The 17,406-nt window shown below is 36.6% G+C and overlaps 1 protein-coding gene across 4 annotated transcripts in view; it reads left to right on the plus strand.

The window, feature by feature from the left end:
- The window catches only part of RASSF8 (Ras association domain family member 8), a 113,748-nt gene that overhangs the window by 42,279 nt on the left and 54,063 nt on the right, over window positions 1-17,406 (plus strand). The window contains exon 3 of one of the 4 annotated variants that reach the window (XM_045811784.2): window positions 5,435-5,502. The exons of the other annotated variants lie outside the window; for them this stretch is intronic. The gene's annotated coding sequence lies outside the window, so the exon portion shown is untranslated. The remainder of the gene's footprint in view (window positions 1-5,434; window positions 5,503-17,406) is intronic. 4 annotated transcript variants of the gene reach the window in all.

Here is a 17,406-nt window from a genome sequence, read left to right on the forward strand (position 1 = left end):
ATTTGTATAGTAGTAATAATCAGTTCAAAAATAGAAAAAAAGGGACCATTCATAGTAGCAACAAAAATTTATGCCGAGGATTAAACTCTGGAAGAAATGTGAATGACCCGTGGGCAGGAAACTATTAAACTTCATATAGACCTAAAGATTTGTTTAGTCTTAGTACTTAATAAAGGAATGTCATATTTGGGATATTATATCATTGAAGTTTCAAAAACATGTACATGAGACATATATGAGTGACCTTTATGTAAAATGTAACGTAGACCAATATAATTCCTAGTGTTGGCTGTGGGAGAAGATAGATCAGAATGCTCGTATGATGCAACTACAGGGTAGACAGTGTTGCAGCCAGTAATGGAATCCGTCTACCTACCTACCTACCTACCTATTTACATATCTGCTTATTTATAGATAATTTTTTTTACTGTTTAACGAAATGGAAAAATGAGAGTAACCTAAAAAGTAACAATGTCAGGATACCTTGTATTTATAACCTTGTATTATAACCTTGTATTTTTAAGTATATTTACATAGAAAATAAACGAGGAGGCAATATACAAAGTGTTAGTAATGATTATCTGCAAGTGGTAGAACTACAAGAAAATTATTATTATTATCAAATTATTATTATAGATTCTCTAAAACAAATATATTTATAATCAAATTTGAAAATAGGGGGTGCCTGGGTAGCGCAGTCATTAAGCATCTGCCTTCGGCTCGGCGTGATCCCGGCGTTCTGGGATCGAGCCTGGCATCAGGCTCCTCCGCTGGGAGCCTGCTTCTTCCTCTCCCACTCCCCTGCTGTGTTCCCTCTCGCTGGCTGTCTCTCTGTCACATAAATAAATAAATAAAATATTTCAAAAAAAAAAAAGAAAGAAATTTGAAAATAGATTTAGTTTTCTAAAAATCTAAGGTTAATCAAATGTGTAAGATTTCATTAGCTATCTTCTTGAAAAAAAATTATTGTAAAAACATTTATTGAGATGGATTATGTACAGGATTAAATAACGTGGAGATCATCAGAGTGTCTGGTTAGTGCCGCACAGACTGCACTCCCCGGCTACTGTTCATATTAGCCTGTGGTGTATACCTTATGCGTCCTGGGAGTATGGGGCCCAACATCCCTGAGAATGATAAAGAGCAGTGTGTTCCTATGTTTAAATGTCAGCCTTTCCCACCATGCCTATGTATCAAGTGCCACAGCAGTTTAAATGTTTAAATATTGATTGCCAATGACATTGAATCAAACTTACTAAAATCTTTATGGATTAAGTGGGAGAATTAGGACAGTTATTTTAATTCTACAGACATTTTGATTATTTACCCTTCTCTCCCCTTTCCCATTGACTCTACTGTTTTGTTTACAGCAATTACACCTAGGCAAGAAATTTAATAATTTTTAGGAAATACACCCAGTGTGAGATGCTTTGCCTCTGAAGTCTGAAGTGTTAACTTTGTTTAATTTTTTTGTGCTGTTCTTCCTGAATACAGCTTTTAACAGTGGGCTTTTTTTTCCCAATAATTATGGATTTGCGGGTACCACCACTCCTTTGTGACTAAGGAGGAACTTCAGTCTCTCTGGCATGTAAGACCCTGAAAACGTCCTGGCACAGCCTTGAACCTGTCTCATCACAGGGCACATATCCCTATAAATTGAAATGATGCCTCTATCTACCTGAATGTGATAGGGAGAATATAAAAATTAAACAGGGCCAAAATACAAAATCAATTTTTGTTCTTATATACTACTAAGATAATACTAAGGTAGTAATGATACCATAACATCCCTTCTAATTTTAGAAAGGCAATTTCTTTTATTTAGAGTGGACCTCATGGAAGTTCTTAAAGTAGATAGGACAGCATCCATATTTTCTGCCCTTAGGAATATATAGTCTCACCAAGTAAAGAAGATTCACACCAGATGGGAAACATCGTTTTTATTGCCAGGTGATAAACTCTTGAGCTTGCACTCTCTTTCTGTCTTTCACTCTTCCTTTCTTTCACATTTCAACCAGAGTATACTTGGCTCCTTAGAAATTTAGGGAAACTTGTCTTAAACCTCCAGTTTTAAAACTTATGAAAGTCTCCCCATGATCTTGCTAACTCTAGAGTCTTTGTGTCTCCAACAAGCATCCCTGCATCAGTCTTTGCCTTGCCTCTGTGGATATTCTTCATTTTGAGAAGGGTTAAACCCTTCTCTTTTAATGTTTCTGTGAGAGGGCAACACAACACACACGTACACATACATTAACACCACTTAGTAGAACCAAAGATCTGGGACTTAGAGGAAAGAGACTTCCATTGCAAGAAGGGCAACCTTGATAAATCTTCCTGGATTCTGGCTTCATCCTTATCGCTTCCTTCTGGGATGTCTCAAGAAGCTGTCAAAAACTGCCATGGATCATCTGAGCTCATCAATCTGGGTACAAGTCAGCTTATCTCATTATTAATTGTGTGACCTCGACTGCTTAACTCCAGTTTTCTTACTCAGATGTTAGGTAAGATTAAATTATACAGTGGACTCTAAATGTACTGTGGTTAGGGGTACCCATCTCCATGAAGTTGAAAATACATATATAACTTCTGACTCCCCAGAAACTTTACTAATAGCCTATTGTTGACTGAAAGCCTTATCAATAACATAAATAATTAACAAATATTTTGGATGTTATATGTATTATATACTATACTCATACAATAAATAAGCTAGAAAAAAGAAAATGTTAAACTCATGAGGAAGAGAAAATACATTTACACTCTATACTATATTTATCAAAAAATACACATAAAAAGTGGACCCACACGGTTCAAACCTGTCGGAATCAACTGTATATGTAAAGGTCTTAGCATGTACAAAATTCAGTGTATGATAATTATCACCGTTTTTGTTTTTTTTTTAAAGAGTGATGTTTTCCCCAAGTGCTTCAATCTTGTTTCAGACTTAGGCTAGATATACTTTTATATAAGCAGCCTTTCACTCTTCTGTACTTATGGAAACTATATAATAATTGTTCAAACCAGACACTTTGGAGAGTGAAACATGGCACTATAGATAATTATGCTGGGATAACGATGTAAACCATTGCTGTTCTAGGCAAACCAGAATGAGTGGTCACTTGGGGTATACCCATCGTGCCTGACCACAGTTCATGCTCAGAGATCACAGGTCATTGTCATTGAGTGACACAGTGAGGTTATAGGACAAGTGAGATTACATTCATCTCTTTGATCTTTAGTTCCTTACTTGATAAATGGAGGGTAACAATAACTAGCTCACAGGGTGGCTGTAAAGATTAAATGAAATTGTGATCACATAAAACACAGTATGTATGTGGAAATTAGACACCTGTTAATTCCCCTCTCCGTCTGTGCAAATTACTTTATCTGTGCTGATGGATACGTTTTGTGTGTAGCTGTGTTATATACTTCCTTAGTGTATCTTTGTAGTTCATTTGACTGGACATGGTAGGTGGTAGTCATAACCAACTGCACATGTGGTTCCTCAGTTTACAGTGGAGAGTTGGTCTATATTGTGTCAATTAAGTACTTTTTAACATTGAAAGACATGAACTATCGTATTAAGGAACAACACCTACTTTCCCTGTAAATTCTCTGTGGTATGTTTTTTGTTTTGTTTTGTTTTTCCTTTTGTGCTTTTCTATTTTTTGGATGATTCATAGTGTAAATAGGAGGATTTTTTTTCCTTAAATATTTCAAATATGAATGTTTATGCATTTAATAGACTGTGTGTGAATGAAAGACACTTGTTTTGCACATCAGCTGCAGAGATATATTTCTTTCTTGGGAAAAAAATCTAGCTGAAACCTTAAAAATTAATAGAATAATTAGTAATATATATAGACCAAATTTGATTTTCTTATAATTTACAAATAAATTTTAATAACACAAAACTGGAGGAAGTAATAGACCTCAAGATTTGGGTCTTTTCCAAAATGACCACAGCATTTTCACCATTATCCTCCATAGTTGTTCTCTTCATTAGCAAATCTATATTCAGACCTGATATTGCCCAGTCTTCAGGCTTACAGACAGGTAGCGAATGATTTTAGTCATGTCATAAATTATGCAGTTGTGCAATGAAGAAGGAGTGATGGGAGCATATGGGGAAGAAGTTTGTGCAAAAATTAAGGAAGGCTGCTTGCAGATACCATTTAAGTTAAGTGTGTAAAGGCGCGTAGGTCTTTAGGAAGTGGGGAGAAAGCCTTTGAAAATGGCCTGGGAAATAGCATATGCAAAGCCTAGAAAGGCACATAAGAGCAGAATGTGTTTGGGGCTTAACTAAGTGTGAATATGAATGTGGATGGGAAGGAGATGACTAACTTAAAAAATGGGATTCTTATTCTAATTGGTACAAACAACCTTTTCTGGGGCTCTGGGCTTTATTGTATTGAAGGGATCAAAATTATAAGTAGATAAAGTTCTATTTGGAAAAGAAGTACAAGTGTTAATGTTTTGGAGTAACCTAAACTTCAGAAATCTCTGTAGGGAGAAAGATTACTCACATTCTTTATTCTTGATAATTTCTCTGTAATCTTAAGAAATTAAACTTTTGATATCCTCATACCTCAAAAGGATATTGCTACTTTAAAATGTTCGCACTTAAAAAATGAGATATAGGACTCCTGGGTGGCTCAGTTGATTAAGCTTCTGCCTTCGGCTCAGGTCATGATCCCAGCGTTCTGGGATCAAATCCCACATCAGGCTCCTTGCTCAGTGGGGAGTCTGCTTCTCCCTCTGCCTACCTCTCCCCCTGCTTGTGCTCTCTCTCTGTCTCACTGTCTCTGACAAATAAATAAATAAAATCTTTTTTAAAAATTAGATATAAATAACATTAAAAGCTATACTATTTTCAGCCAGTTGATTATTCCATTCATTTTGTTAACATTTTCTCCTGTGAGCTGCTTTGTAGCCACCAGACAATTTTACCGTGCAAATTTTTTGCAAATCTTGCCTTGTCAAAATGTGAATTGTGTGAGGGATGAAATGATTAAAAATTGCTTTTTTTTTTTTTTGTTCAGCAAATAACACTTTCAGAAAAAAACATGCTGATATTAACTGCCATTTCTATTTCATTTTGCTCCCAAGAATTGTTTGAATGTATATACTCCATCTTTTTATTATATCAAGAAGTAGAAATATAAATAATGATTTTTACTATTAACAAAATAGTAATTTCATATAGTAATATTTATATCCTCATGTGAAAAATAAAATAATGTCATACGGGTGACTACCTTAGTTCTCGTACCATCTTGCCTGCTTCATTTCGTAGTTTCCCTGTGCTGTACTATAGCATATACATAAAATCTTTATTTTTTACTTGGAAAGCATTGTGAACATTCAGATTTGAACTAGAAGAAACCAAGATCTGGTTGGAGACTGATTTGCTCCCTTTAAACATCTTCTCTAGGGCAGAAACTCTTCTACACATATTTGTGGTCCTAGTGCCTAGCCAGTAGATAAAAGTCTGTCAAATAGGTGAGTATATTTCTTACAACCCTAATCAGTTCATGTTCTTTCCTGTACACTTATACTTCCCCCATCCATTTTTCTACTGCAAAATGGAAGCCCTAGATTTCAAATTATGTATAATGCATAGTTGTTGGCTATCATAATCCATCCCCAGCTCACAAGAAAGCCGAGCTCCACCAACACGTTAGGACAAGGGGACTATCTGGGCTGAGAACCAATGGATATACCAGAATATTTCTGAATAAATTTAATTTCCACACTCAAGATGGCTGGCACTTTGTGCTTTTCGATATGTTGTTCATGCTTCTTCCAATTAAACTGCAGAGTCAAGAGATTCTGTTGGATCAGAGACTGTATTTCTAGAATAGTGTTTCTAAACAGGAGTAGTTCCACCATCAGGGGTGTTTAGGAAATTTGTGAGGACATTGTTGGTTATCCCAATGATTGAAAAAATGCTACTGGCATTTAGTGAATGGGTAACAGAGACGCCAGGCATCCTGTGGTACACGGGACAGTTCCACACAGTGCTGTTCGAATGCCTCGCTCTATTTTCCTATTGAAAAACCACAGCTGAATGTAACCTTATACATGTATACACAAAGCATTTTTGCATAGTCTTAATATATAATGAGTTTTCCAGGAATGCAACCATTATGGAAATTAAGGGAAAATCATATTTAATTCAGGATTTGAAAAAGAGTTGTTCCCCAGCTTAATAACCATGCCACAGACACAAGTCGCCCTTGTAGCATTTGAGTTTCTACCTGCACTTAACGCTGTTGCATTTATGGTATAACCATACCTCAGAGATATTGCAGATTCAGTTCCAGACCATTGCAGTAAAGCAAACAGCACAATATAGCGAGTCAAATGAATTTTCTGGTTTCCCAGTGCATATGAAAGTTATATTTACACTATAGTCTGTTAAATGTATAATAGCATTTTGTCTTAAAAAAATGTACATAACTTTATTTAAAATACTTTCTTGTTAAAAACTTTAACCATCATCGGGGCGCCTGGGTGGCTCAGTCGTTAAACGTCTGCCTTCGGCTCAGGGCCTGATCCCAGAGTCCTGGGATCAAGCCCCTCATCAGGCTCCTCTGCTGGGAGCCTGCTTCTTCCTCTCCCACTCCCCCTGCTTGTGTTTCCTCTCTCGCTGGCTCTCTCTCTCTGTCAAATAAATAAAATCTTTAAAAAAAAAAAATATTAACCATCATCAGAGTGGTAATCACTGATCACAGATCACCATAGCAAATATAATAATAATGAAAAAGTTTGAAATGTTGTGAAAATTACCAAAATATGAGAGAGACACAAAGTGAGAAGATGCTCTTTAAAAAAATGGTGCAAAGAGACTTGTTTGTTGCAGGGTTGCCACAAAACTTCAATTTGTAAAAAACACAGGATCTGCAAAGTGCAGTAAAGCAAAGCACAATAAAACGAGGTGTGCCTGGAAAGGCATAAGCGTCTAACTGCTTCATTATGTCTTGTCATTTACATATTTAAGTTCATGTCTCTCTGTTATAAAGTGTTTTTCTTTTATATCTTTCTGGCTTCTTTGTTGAGAATAGCCTGCTTGGGGGTGGAGGAAGCACAAGGGTAGAAGCAGGAAGACTCATTAGGAAGCCCTTACAGTTATTCAGGTTAGCGGTTATGGTAGGGTAGATAGAGAGAGAGTCGACAGGATTTCCTGACATTACATAAGGCTTATGAGAGAAAGAAGTCAAGAATAACTTTAGGCCTTTGGGCCCAAGCAACTAAAAGGATGCATTCTAGTTGCTTTGAACTGAGATGAAAGAGTGTGGGTGCAAACAGGTAAGGGGGGTAAGAGTAAGGGTTCTTTTCAGACGTGTTGAGTTTGAAATGTCTGCTGGACATAAGAGTAGCAGTGTTGACTAGGCATCTGAATGTGAGGCTGAAGTTCAGAGAGGGGTCTGAGCTTGAAATACATGGGAATTGTCAAGTAGATGGTATTTCAAGAAATGATCAAGTTGAATGAAATCAAGGTAGTGAATATAAATGGAAAAGAGTAAAGGACCTATGACTGAGATTTGGGATTCTCAAACAAATAAAGCTTAGAGAAGAGTTTGAGAAGGAATACCAATGAGGTTGGAGGAAAAACAAGAGAGAGTGCAGGTATTCTAGAAGCCAAATGAAGAAAGTGTATCAGGAGGAGGGAGTGATAAATTGACTCTTAGATTTAGCAATGAGCTAAACAAGATGGATGAGCTTGGTTTGGGTGGAGAGATGGGTGTTAAGAGCCTAACATCTTAACCATTTTGACTTATAGGCAGAATGGCACAGGGTCTTTAGAATAAGGAAAGTGAGGCACCTACAAGGGCACAAAAACATATAAGGAGGCACTCACTTTTAGAGCCATGCAAACACAGTGTTGGCACTTGAGAATGATGCCTCCTTGCATTTTGCACCATAGGTGCCCTGCTTGCTACACACCGCCTCATTCCCCTGGTCCTGAGAATGGGCACTGTGGTTTAAGGATCAATAGAGAACTCTCTTTCCCTAATTATCTCTTTTCATATTACCAATTGGAGATTAATATGCTTTAGTCAGTCTGATAGTCCTCTCCTTCCTTCATATCTGGTCGACTTTGGCAACTAACAAACATGAGGAAGACTTGGTAAAGAAGAAAAGAAATGCTTCTGGGCTGCAAAATTCTATTGTTAGTGATAAGACAGAGTGGGGAATGATTGGTTGGGGCCTTTGGGCCAGGAACATGAAATTTTGGGTACCTAAAAGTCTGGAGAGAGAGAACTGGGGGATAGAAGGGAGACTGGTTAGGATCAATTCTGTTTACAAAGACTAGAATAGAAACTGTCCCTCTCTAGCTTAGTACATTCGTTATTTTTTTTAATGATTTTTTATTATATTATGTTAGTCACCATACAGTACATCCCCGGTTTCCGATGTAAGGCTCGATGATTCATTAGTTGCGTATAACACCCAGTGCACCATGCAATACGTGCCCTCCTTACTACCCATCACCGGTCTATCCCATTCCCCCACCCCTCTCCCCTCTGAGGCCTTCAGTTTGTTTCTCATAGTCCATAGTCTCTCATGTTTCATTCCCCCTTCTGATTACCCCCCCTTTCTTTATCCCTTTCTTCCCCTACTGATCATCCTAGTTCTTATGTTCCATAGATGAGAGAAATCATATGATAGTTGTCTTTATCTGCTTGACTTATTTCACTTAGCATTATCTCCTCCAGTGCCGTCCATGTTGCAGCAAATGTTGAGAATTCGTTCTTTCTGATAGCTGAGTAATATTCCATTGTATATATGGACCACAACTTCTTAATCCAGTCATCTGTTGAAGGGCATCTCAGCTCCTTCCACGATTTAGCTATTGTGGACATTGCTATGAACATTGGGGTGCATATGGCCCTTCTCTTCACTACGTCTGTATCTTTGGGGTAAACACCCAGTAGTGCAATGGCTGGGTCATAGGGTAGCTCAATTTTTAACTTTTTAAGGGACCTCCACACTGTTTTCCAGAGTGGCTATACCAACTTGCATTCCCACCAACAATGTAGGAGGGATCCCCTTTCTCCACATCCTCTCCAACAATTGTTGTTTCTTGCCTTGTCTATTTTTGCCATTCTAACTGGCGTAAGGTGGTATCTCAGTGTGGTTTTGATTTGAATTTCCTTGATGGCTAATGATTTTGAACATTTTTTCATGTGTCTGTTAGCCATTTGTATGTCTTCATTGGAAAAGTGTCTGTTCATATCTTCTGCCCATTTTTTGATTTGTTTATTTGTTTCTCGTGTATTGAGTTTGAGAAGTTCTTTGTAGATCTTGGATACCAGTCCTTTATCTGTAGTGTCATTTGCAAATATCTTCTCCCATTCCGTGGGCTGCCTCTTAGTTTTTCTGACTGTTTCCTTGGCTGTGCAGAAACTTTTAATCTTGATGAAGTCCCATAAATTCATTTTATCTTTTGTTTCTCTTGCCTTTGAGGATGTGTCATGAAAAAGTTTGCTTTGGCCGATGTCGTAGAGGTTGCTGCCTATGTTCTCCTCTAGAATTTTGATGGATTCCTGTCTCACATCGAGGTCTTCCATCCATTTGGAGTTTATTTTTATGTATGATGTGAGAGAGTGGTCAAGTTTCATTCTTTTGCATGTAGCTGTCCAATTTTCCCAGCACCATTTATTGAAGAGACTGTCTTTTTCCCACCGGATGTTTTTTCCTGCTTTATCAAATATTAGTTGCCCATAGAGCCGAGGGTCCATTTCTGGGCTCTCTATTCTGTTCCATTGGTCTATGTGTCTGTTTTTGTGCCAGTACCATGCTGTCTTTGTGATCACAGCTTTGTAGTACAGCTCGAAATCCGGCATTGTGATGCCCCCAGCTTTGTTTTTCCTTTTCAACAGTTCCTTGGAGATTCGGAGCCTTTTCTGTTTCCATACAAATTTAAGGACTATTTGTTCCAGTTCTTTGAAAAATGTCCTCGGTATTTTGATCGGGATAGCATTGAAAGCGTAGATTGCTCTGGGTAGCATGGACATTTTAACTATGTTAATTCTTCCGATCCATGAGCATGGAATATCTTTCCATCTTTTTATGTCTTCCTCAATGTCTTTCAAGAGTGATTTATAGTTTCTAGAATATAGGTCCTTTACATCTCTGGTTAAGTTAATTCCAAGGTAACGTATGGTTTTTGGTGCTATTGTAAATGGGATGGATTCCCTAATTTCTCTTTCTTCGGTCTCATTATTCGTGTATAGAAATGCAACTGATTTCTGAGCATTGATTTTTGTATCCCGCCACGTTACTGAATTGCTCTATAACTTCTAATAGTTTGGGAGTGGCTTCTTTTGGGTTTTCCATATAGAGTATCATGTCATCTGCGAAGAGAGACATTTTGACTTCTTCTTTGCCGATTTGAATACCTTTGATCCCTTTTTGTTGTCTGATTGCTGTTGCAAGGACTTCTAATACTATGTTGAATAATAGTGGCGAGAGTGGAGTACATTTGTTATTTTTAAGAGTTTTAAGGGCCCTGGTACCATTATGTCTTTCTATCTTTGGAATCCAAGGGTGATAGGAGGTTATCACTTATCTTGTTAGTCTTAAGAATTGAGTTTCTTGTTCTGCCCAGTGTAGATCTGAGAAAGATCTTCTGAGGTCATCTGAGGAAATATCCTTTGTACCTCAGAAACTAAAGGAAGCCTCATAGCAACATCTGCAGAACCCAGAGAATTCTCAAGGCTTTGTGTCCTGGAGAATATTGTCATGTGGTCTTGTGCTTGTTGCCTCTGAGGGAACCATGGTGGTAAAGGTATAATAGAGAATCACAGACCATCTTGGTCATACTATCTGAGTTGACAGATTCTCATACAAAGAACATTTAAGACCAGATGTGTAGAGATGGTGCAGATGTGCTTGTATAGAAAGTAAGAGTCAACTGAAGGAATGGTGAGGAGAGATATACAAAGATGGCTCTGAGGAGCTTCCATCAAGAGGAAGTGTCTGGAGGGGTGGGCAGCAGACACACTTTGAAGATAAAGGATGAAGGTGGTTAGTGATTCTCTTATAATTGGGAAGTTGCTGATTATGAGACTGAGAAAAAGCCCCCTGAATTTACAAGTGAGAAAATTTTCTTCATTTTAAAGTGGCTCATGGAATGGCAGGAAGTCCATGACTATGAATGAAATAAAAGGTAACTGACTAATGATTGTATTTCTTTTAGATCTGAAGTATTTCACTGCAAAAGTTATACCTTTATATATTGCAGCCACATATGAATGAATCTGGGAGCAGTATTGTCAGACGACAGAAGTTTTTATTGAAATTTCTTTTGGGTTGAGGCCTGATGCTGCTTTAGTTTGTGTTAGTTCCATATCTAAGAGTTGACAGACGCTCATGGAAAGAAGTCCTCACTGGAAATAGTAGACAGTTGACTTTATTCAGTGTTACATAATCAGGAGGTCCTTTGAGAATTTCCCCAGAACTTATTTTCTGAAAAATTAGTCAAATATTTCCCAGAGGAGCTTTATTCTTTTTCATAAGCAATATTATTTTTGTTAGTAGTAATTATTCTTCTAGGCCCTTGCTTCCTCTTCCCTCTATTCCCACAAATAGCTGAGTCAAGTAAATGTGAGGACATAATTAATTAACTGAGAAATGGAGATTAGCCCATGAACTTCAGTTTAAATCTAGTATCTTTAAATCTTTTATTATCATATGTGTGGCAAATAGTAGACCTTTAGTAGTAAATGCTTTTTTGAAACCATTAAGTATAATGTATGTTCTACTTAATTATTTCTTTTATTAGATGGTAGAGTTTATTAGTTCATGGTTTGAGGTCTGTTTGCAGACTGCCTGGATTCAGATCCTGGCCTTACTCCTAATGAAGAATGTGATCTTGGGCAAGTTTTGTAACTTCGCTGTGCCATGGTTTCCTCTTATAAAAAGTAGGGATAATAATAGTGCCTAACTTTTAAGATTACTGTGAAAACTAAATAAATTGATACACTCAAAGCACTTAGAACAGTTCCTGGCATATGATAAGTACTTAATAAATATTACAAATGACTTTAACAAAAGCTGTCAGGCATTTAATATTTAAAAAGTGAGAAAACCAAATCTCTGCTTCTTCCCCAAATAGCACTGTAACTGGCAATGAATACTTGAGTGTCAGTTGTGTGAATTTTAGAGAAGCCTTTTTTCAGTGGATGTAAACAGCTTCCTGTGTTTCTGAAGATGGAGGAAGAGAAGTCATCTTCCCATCTGGGCTCCTATCAGTATATCACTCCTGACACACTTTCGGCACTGTGTTTATAGATTATTTATAATTTTGCTAATCATATATAAGTGAGTTGAGTTTTTAAAAATATGTGGGGACTATGAGTAGTATCCAGATTTGTATTGGGTGTTCTGTGTCCGTGATATTTCCTTCCATGTGAATGTTTGGAGTGGTGTGGTTTGTTCCATCTTCATGCTCTGTCCCTCCACCCAAATTAATAGAATCAAAGGAAAGTCTATCTCCCAAAATAAAACAATGATGAGATTTCCATGTAGGCAGCAACATGTTATCCACAGGGTTCTTTGCTGATATAGGCTCATAGTCATAAACGGGACAGAGTTCTCTTCATATGGTGTGCCCACAGGACTTCCCTCCCAGCTTCTCTCCTGTTTCCAGTAATCCAAGTCAATTGTATAAACACATGGGAAAATGTGGCTTCTCTACTGATAGCCACCTGATGGGACAGCACTTTGGTGTTCATAAAACACTTAAATAGGTGAACTTAGGGTGATGCTCACAGCAGACTAATGAGAAAAATATTCTTATCAGTATTCTACAGCTGAAAAAAATAGCCTGCATGAGTTTAAGGGAGTTCAGGGTTACACAGTTAAAATACACAGTGAACCCAGGTCTGCTGACTCCTTAAATCCTGTGTCCTTCTCATTTTATTGCTTTCTCATCAGAATCACTCAGGCTTAGTAAAATCATGTAATAGGACCTGGAATAGTAGCCAAGACCATTCGTTAGAAATCATAATCACAGAATTAGAATTTCAAATACCGTAAGATTTGACACTATATTTAACTGTTAAAAAGTTTACTTTTCATAATAAAAAGCCCTACTTTCTTTTTAGCTATATTGTTCATTCTTTCTGGTTATATAACATAAGCATTTTCTAACTAACTTTAAATTTTTAAAGATTTTTTTCATTATATGTATACTTTGTCATTAAAGTAGATTTCATGTTGACAGAGTCTTATTTCTTTCAATGTGGCTAGTGTTGAGTAGGCCTAGATTAAGACTCTTTCTAAAATTCTTGAAGAGTATAATTACCAGTTCTTATGCTGTACTTGGTTGGTAGGTGAGTGGTCCCAGGAAGAATAAAATGGTTCTATTTTTGTAACCATTATTTTTCTAAACCTCATTCTGAGTAAATGGTACATTTCTGTATTGCAGGGACAAACCTCAGACCTGTAGCATTGGTTTGAAGAATATGAGAGTGTGGACCTTTGTTGCTTCACGGAGTTGTGTTCGTGTGCCCAGCCTGAGCTGCCAGTGCCACACACGCGGCCACAGCTGGCTGCTGCCATATGTCCAGTGACTCGCTGAGTGAAAGCTCGCTCACTATAGAAGCAGATTTTGGCAGAGCACTGCCTATGTCAAGATCACGTTCAGTGATCAGTCACTAATGAGTTCTGAAAGACCCAAACTCCTATAGCAATAGTAACAGCTATTTTTTTATTAAGTAATTACTGATGCCAGGTTGTAGTTACGTCTTCATCTTCATCGTTATTTAGCTCTGACAAATTAAAGGATGATTATTCCCACTTTACAGCCAAGGAAACTAGTAATTTGTCTTAAGTCATAGAGCCAATAAGTGGTGGGGTCAGGATTTGAATTCAGAGCTGCCTGACTACTAAAATGTGTTCTTAACCAGCAACTTCCACATGAAGGATGATGAAATATGTCATGTGTGTATACCTGTGCCCATGGCAGACTTAATTAATTGCTCATGGTATGCGTTCAGGCTGAGCCGATAATCCTTTTTAGCATTACATTCTTGACATCTGCAGTCAAACAATCAGACTTTTAATAGGCAAGGTAAAATATACTCTAAATGTGTCTGTATTAACTTTCTCTGAAATTTCAGTGGTGTCTTGAAATTGGACCAATTTGATTTTGGGAAATAATAAATAAGATAAATTACCACTTTGTTTTATAGGAAGAACAAACATGCAATATTTTTCTATGGAAGTCTTCATTGGTGTGGACGGTTGAATTGAATTCAGGATAAATTCCATTTTAAATAGCATATAAAAGTCCTCTCCATGTCAGAAAATTTTAAGGCAAGTTGATTTTACTGATTTATAATATTTATTTATTTATTTGAAAATTTCCTTGATAGGTATTTGAAATAAAAAACAAATTTTGACAGTGCTCAGAGTTTGTTATAATGAAATTATATTTTTTATACAATCAGCAAAAAATGAATTTAAAATTCATTAGATTTTAATCATAGATCAAAATCCTTTAACAAATCCTTTAACAATTGAATTTAAAACTCCGTGTTAATGGCTGTAGTTGCGGAAATAAAGACTTGTTAGGATTACAGCTTTATTTACTTAACTTGCTTACTTATTCACTTATTTATTTATGGTCCTTTTTCCTTTCAGACCTTACTACTACTTCAAATGAAGATAGTATTTTTTTTAAATGTCATGTATGATCAAACAGACATTCCACTGTGTCTCTCGGCCCCTTGATATAAGGGACTCCTCCTCACTGCAGTATTACTGAAGAGCATCTTAGCCCAGGATTCAGGGTTGGCATGTTTAAGCCAAAGACCGGTATTATTACTATAATAAATGATCAGTCCTGTCTGCTGCTTAGCGTTCAGATTTCTAGAAAATGTGCTCTTCTTTATTCTCCTCTGAAATCTGACACAAACTAAAAAATGGAAAATAACTGATGTCAAAATATATTTCCATAGATAGTCTACCTCACCAGCAAAAAGACTGAAGTATAATTCAATCCAAATTAATATGTGAGGCCATGGAAAATTCTTTATCTTTTGTGCGTATCTTTAAAGTTAAGTAACATTATACTTTTAAGTTACTTATCTCCATTTGTAAAGAAATGAAAATTTTCCTTACCTATTTTTCATAGGGATGTTCTTAGAAGAAAATATATAATACTGAAAATAAGACAATGTATTGTAAGGTTGTAAGAAATGCTGACTTGAATGTGCTTTTTTGAAAAAATAAATGAAATTAAGAGAAATAACTCGATAGTGTTTCTTTAGTAACTCCTTTTGTCCTCAGTAATACCATTTCTGGTTTTTCTTTATTGATAAGGCCTTAGCTATTCATACTTTAAAAACAGAAGACAGTACTTCTCTATAACATTGTGACCACAGACCCCACTAACTCTGACTAATGGTTACTTTGAAGTGCTGGTGGCCAGTTGAAGTTTATAATTTGTTACCAAATTACTATTATCTTTATTTTCATCCTGTATTTTGCCTGTCAAGCAGTCGTATTCTCCAAAATTGGAGAGTCAGAACCTTCAACTAAAGAGTTTGTTTAACTAGAGGCAGGAAGGGCCTATTTTCCCTTGAAACACTTGGGAAATTCATTCATTTTCGTTTGTTTTAAACTTAAAAATCTGGAAGTTATTTAGGGTTGCTTAAGGGGTTTTTGTTTCTTTGTTTGCTTGGTTGTTTGGTTGATTGGAGTTTTTGTTTTTAGATTATCTAATGACTCTCCCAGGTTCTAAAGTCTAACTAGTGCCTTTTTGTTGTTTCATCTATAGTTTCTTGAGATTAAAAATTAGCTTCTCCCTAACCTAAGATTTTAAGATCTCCCAATAAATAATCTTGGACCATAGCTCACATGGCCTAGATTTTTGTTGTAATGTTACCTTAATTAATCTGTTATATTATTGCCATTTGTTCTAGAAAATCACAGTTTTCTGCCATTTGTTCTAGAAAATCCTAGCTAGATCTGGGAAGAAGGAGGTTTTTTATGTATTAATATTTTATTGAGACATAATTTACATAACACTATTAGTTTCAGGTATACAACATAATGTTTCTGTATTTGCACGTATTATGAAATGATTACCATGATAAGTCTGGTTAATAGCTGTTCCCATAACATAGTTAAACATTGTTTTTTCTTGCAGTGAGGAACTTTTAAGATCTACTGTCTTGGCCACTTTCAAATATGCAATGCAATATTAGTAACTGTAGGCACTATGCTGTATATTATATCCCCATAACTTAATTATTTTATAACTGGAAGTATATACCTTTTGACCCCTTTAGCCCATTTTCACCCACCCATACCCTACCTCCTGGCAGACCCACCTTTTCTGTGTATCTATGAGCTTGGTTTTTTTCTTGTTCCTGTTTTAAATTCCACATGAGTGAAATCATACAGTATTTGTCTTTCTCTAATTTATTTCACTTAGCATGATGCCCTTAAGGTCCATCCATGTTGTCACAAATAGCAAGATTTCATTCTTTTTTATGGCTGAACAATATTCTGTTTTATATATATATGTATATATTATGGCTGAACAATATTCTGTTTTATACACACACACACACACACACACATACACACACACAGTGTGGTGTGTGTGTGTGTGTGTGTGTGTCACTTTTTTTTAATCCATTCATCTGTTGATGGAGAGCACTTAGGTTGTTTCCATATCTTGGTTATCATAAATAATACTGTAGTGAACATGGATGTGCATGTATCTTTTTTAGTTAGTGTTTTTGTTTTCCTTGGATAAATGCCCAGAAACGGTATTACTGAATCATATGGTAATGCCATTTTTAATTTTTTGAGGAACACTTCTGTTTCCCATAGTGGCTGCATGAATTTACATTCCTACCAGCAGTGCACGGGGGTTCCCTTTTCTCCACCTCTTTGCTAACACTTGTTATTTCTTGTCTTTTGGACAGTAGCCATTCTAACATGTATGAGGTGATAGATACCTCATTGTGGTTTTGATTTGTATTTCCCTGGTGTTGAGTGTCTTTTCATTTACCTGTTGGCCATCTACTGTATGTCTTCTTTTGGCCATCTGTATGTCTTCTTTGGAAAAATGTCTGTTCAGATCCTCTGCCCATTTTTTAATCAGATTGTTTGTGGTTTTGGGGCGCCTAGGTGGCTCAGCCGTTAAGTGTCTGCCTTCGGCTCAGGTCGTGATCCCAGGATCCTGGGATCAAGCCCCACATCGGGCTCCCTGCTCTGCAGGAAGCCTCTTCTCCCTCTCACACTCCCCTTGCTTGTGTTCCCTCTCTCGCTGTCTCTCTCTGTCAAATAAATAAAATATTTTTTAAAAAAAGATTGTTTGTGGTTTTGCTATTGAATTATAGGAGCTTTTTATATACTTTAGATATTAACCCCTTA

Source organism: Ursus americanus, chromosome 25, assembly GCF_024610735.1.
Source record: "Ursus americanus isolate L20-20 chromosome 25, mUrsAme1.1.p, whole genome shotgun sequence".
Classification (NCBI taxonomy): domain Eukaryota; kingdom Metazoa; phylum Chordata; class Mammalia; order Carnivora; family Ursidae; genus Ursus; species Ursus americanus.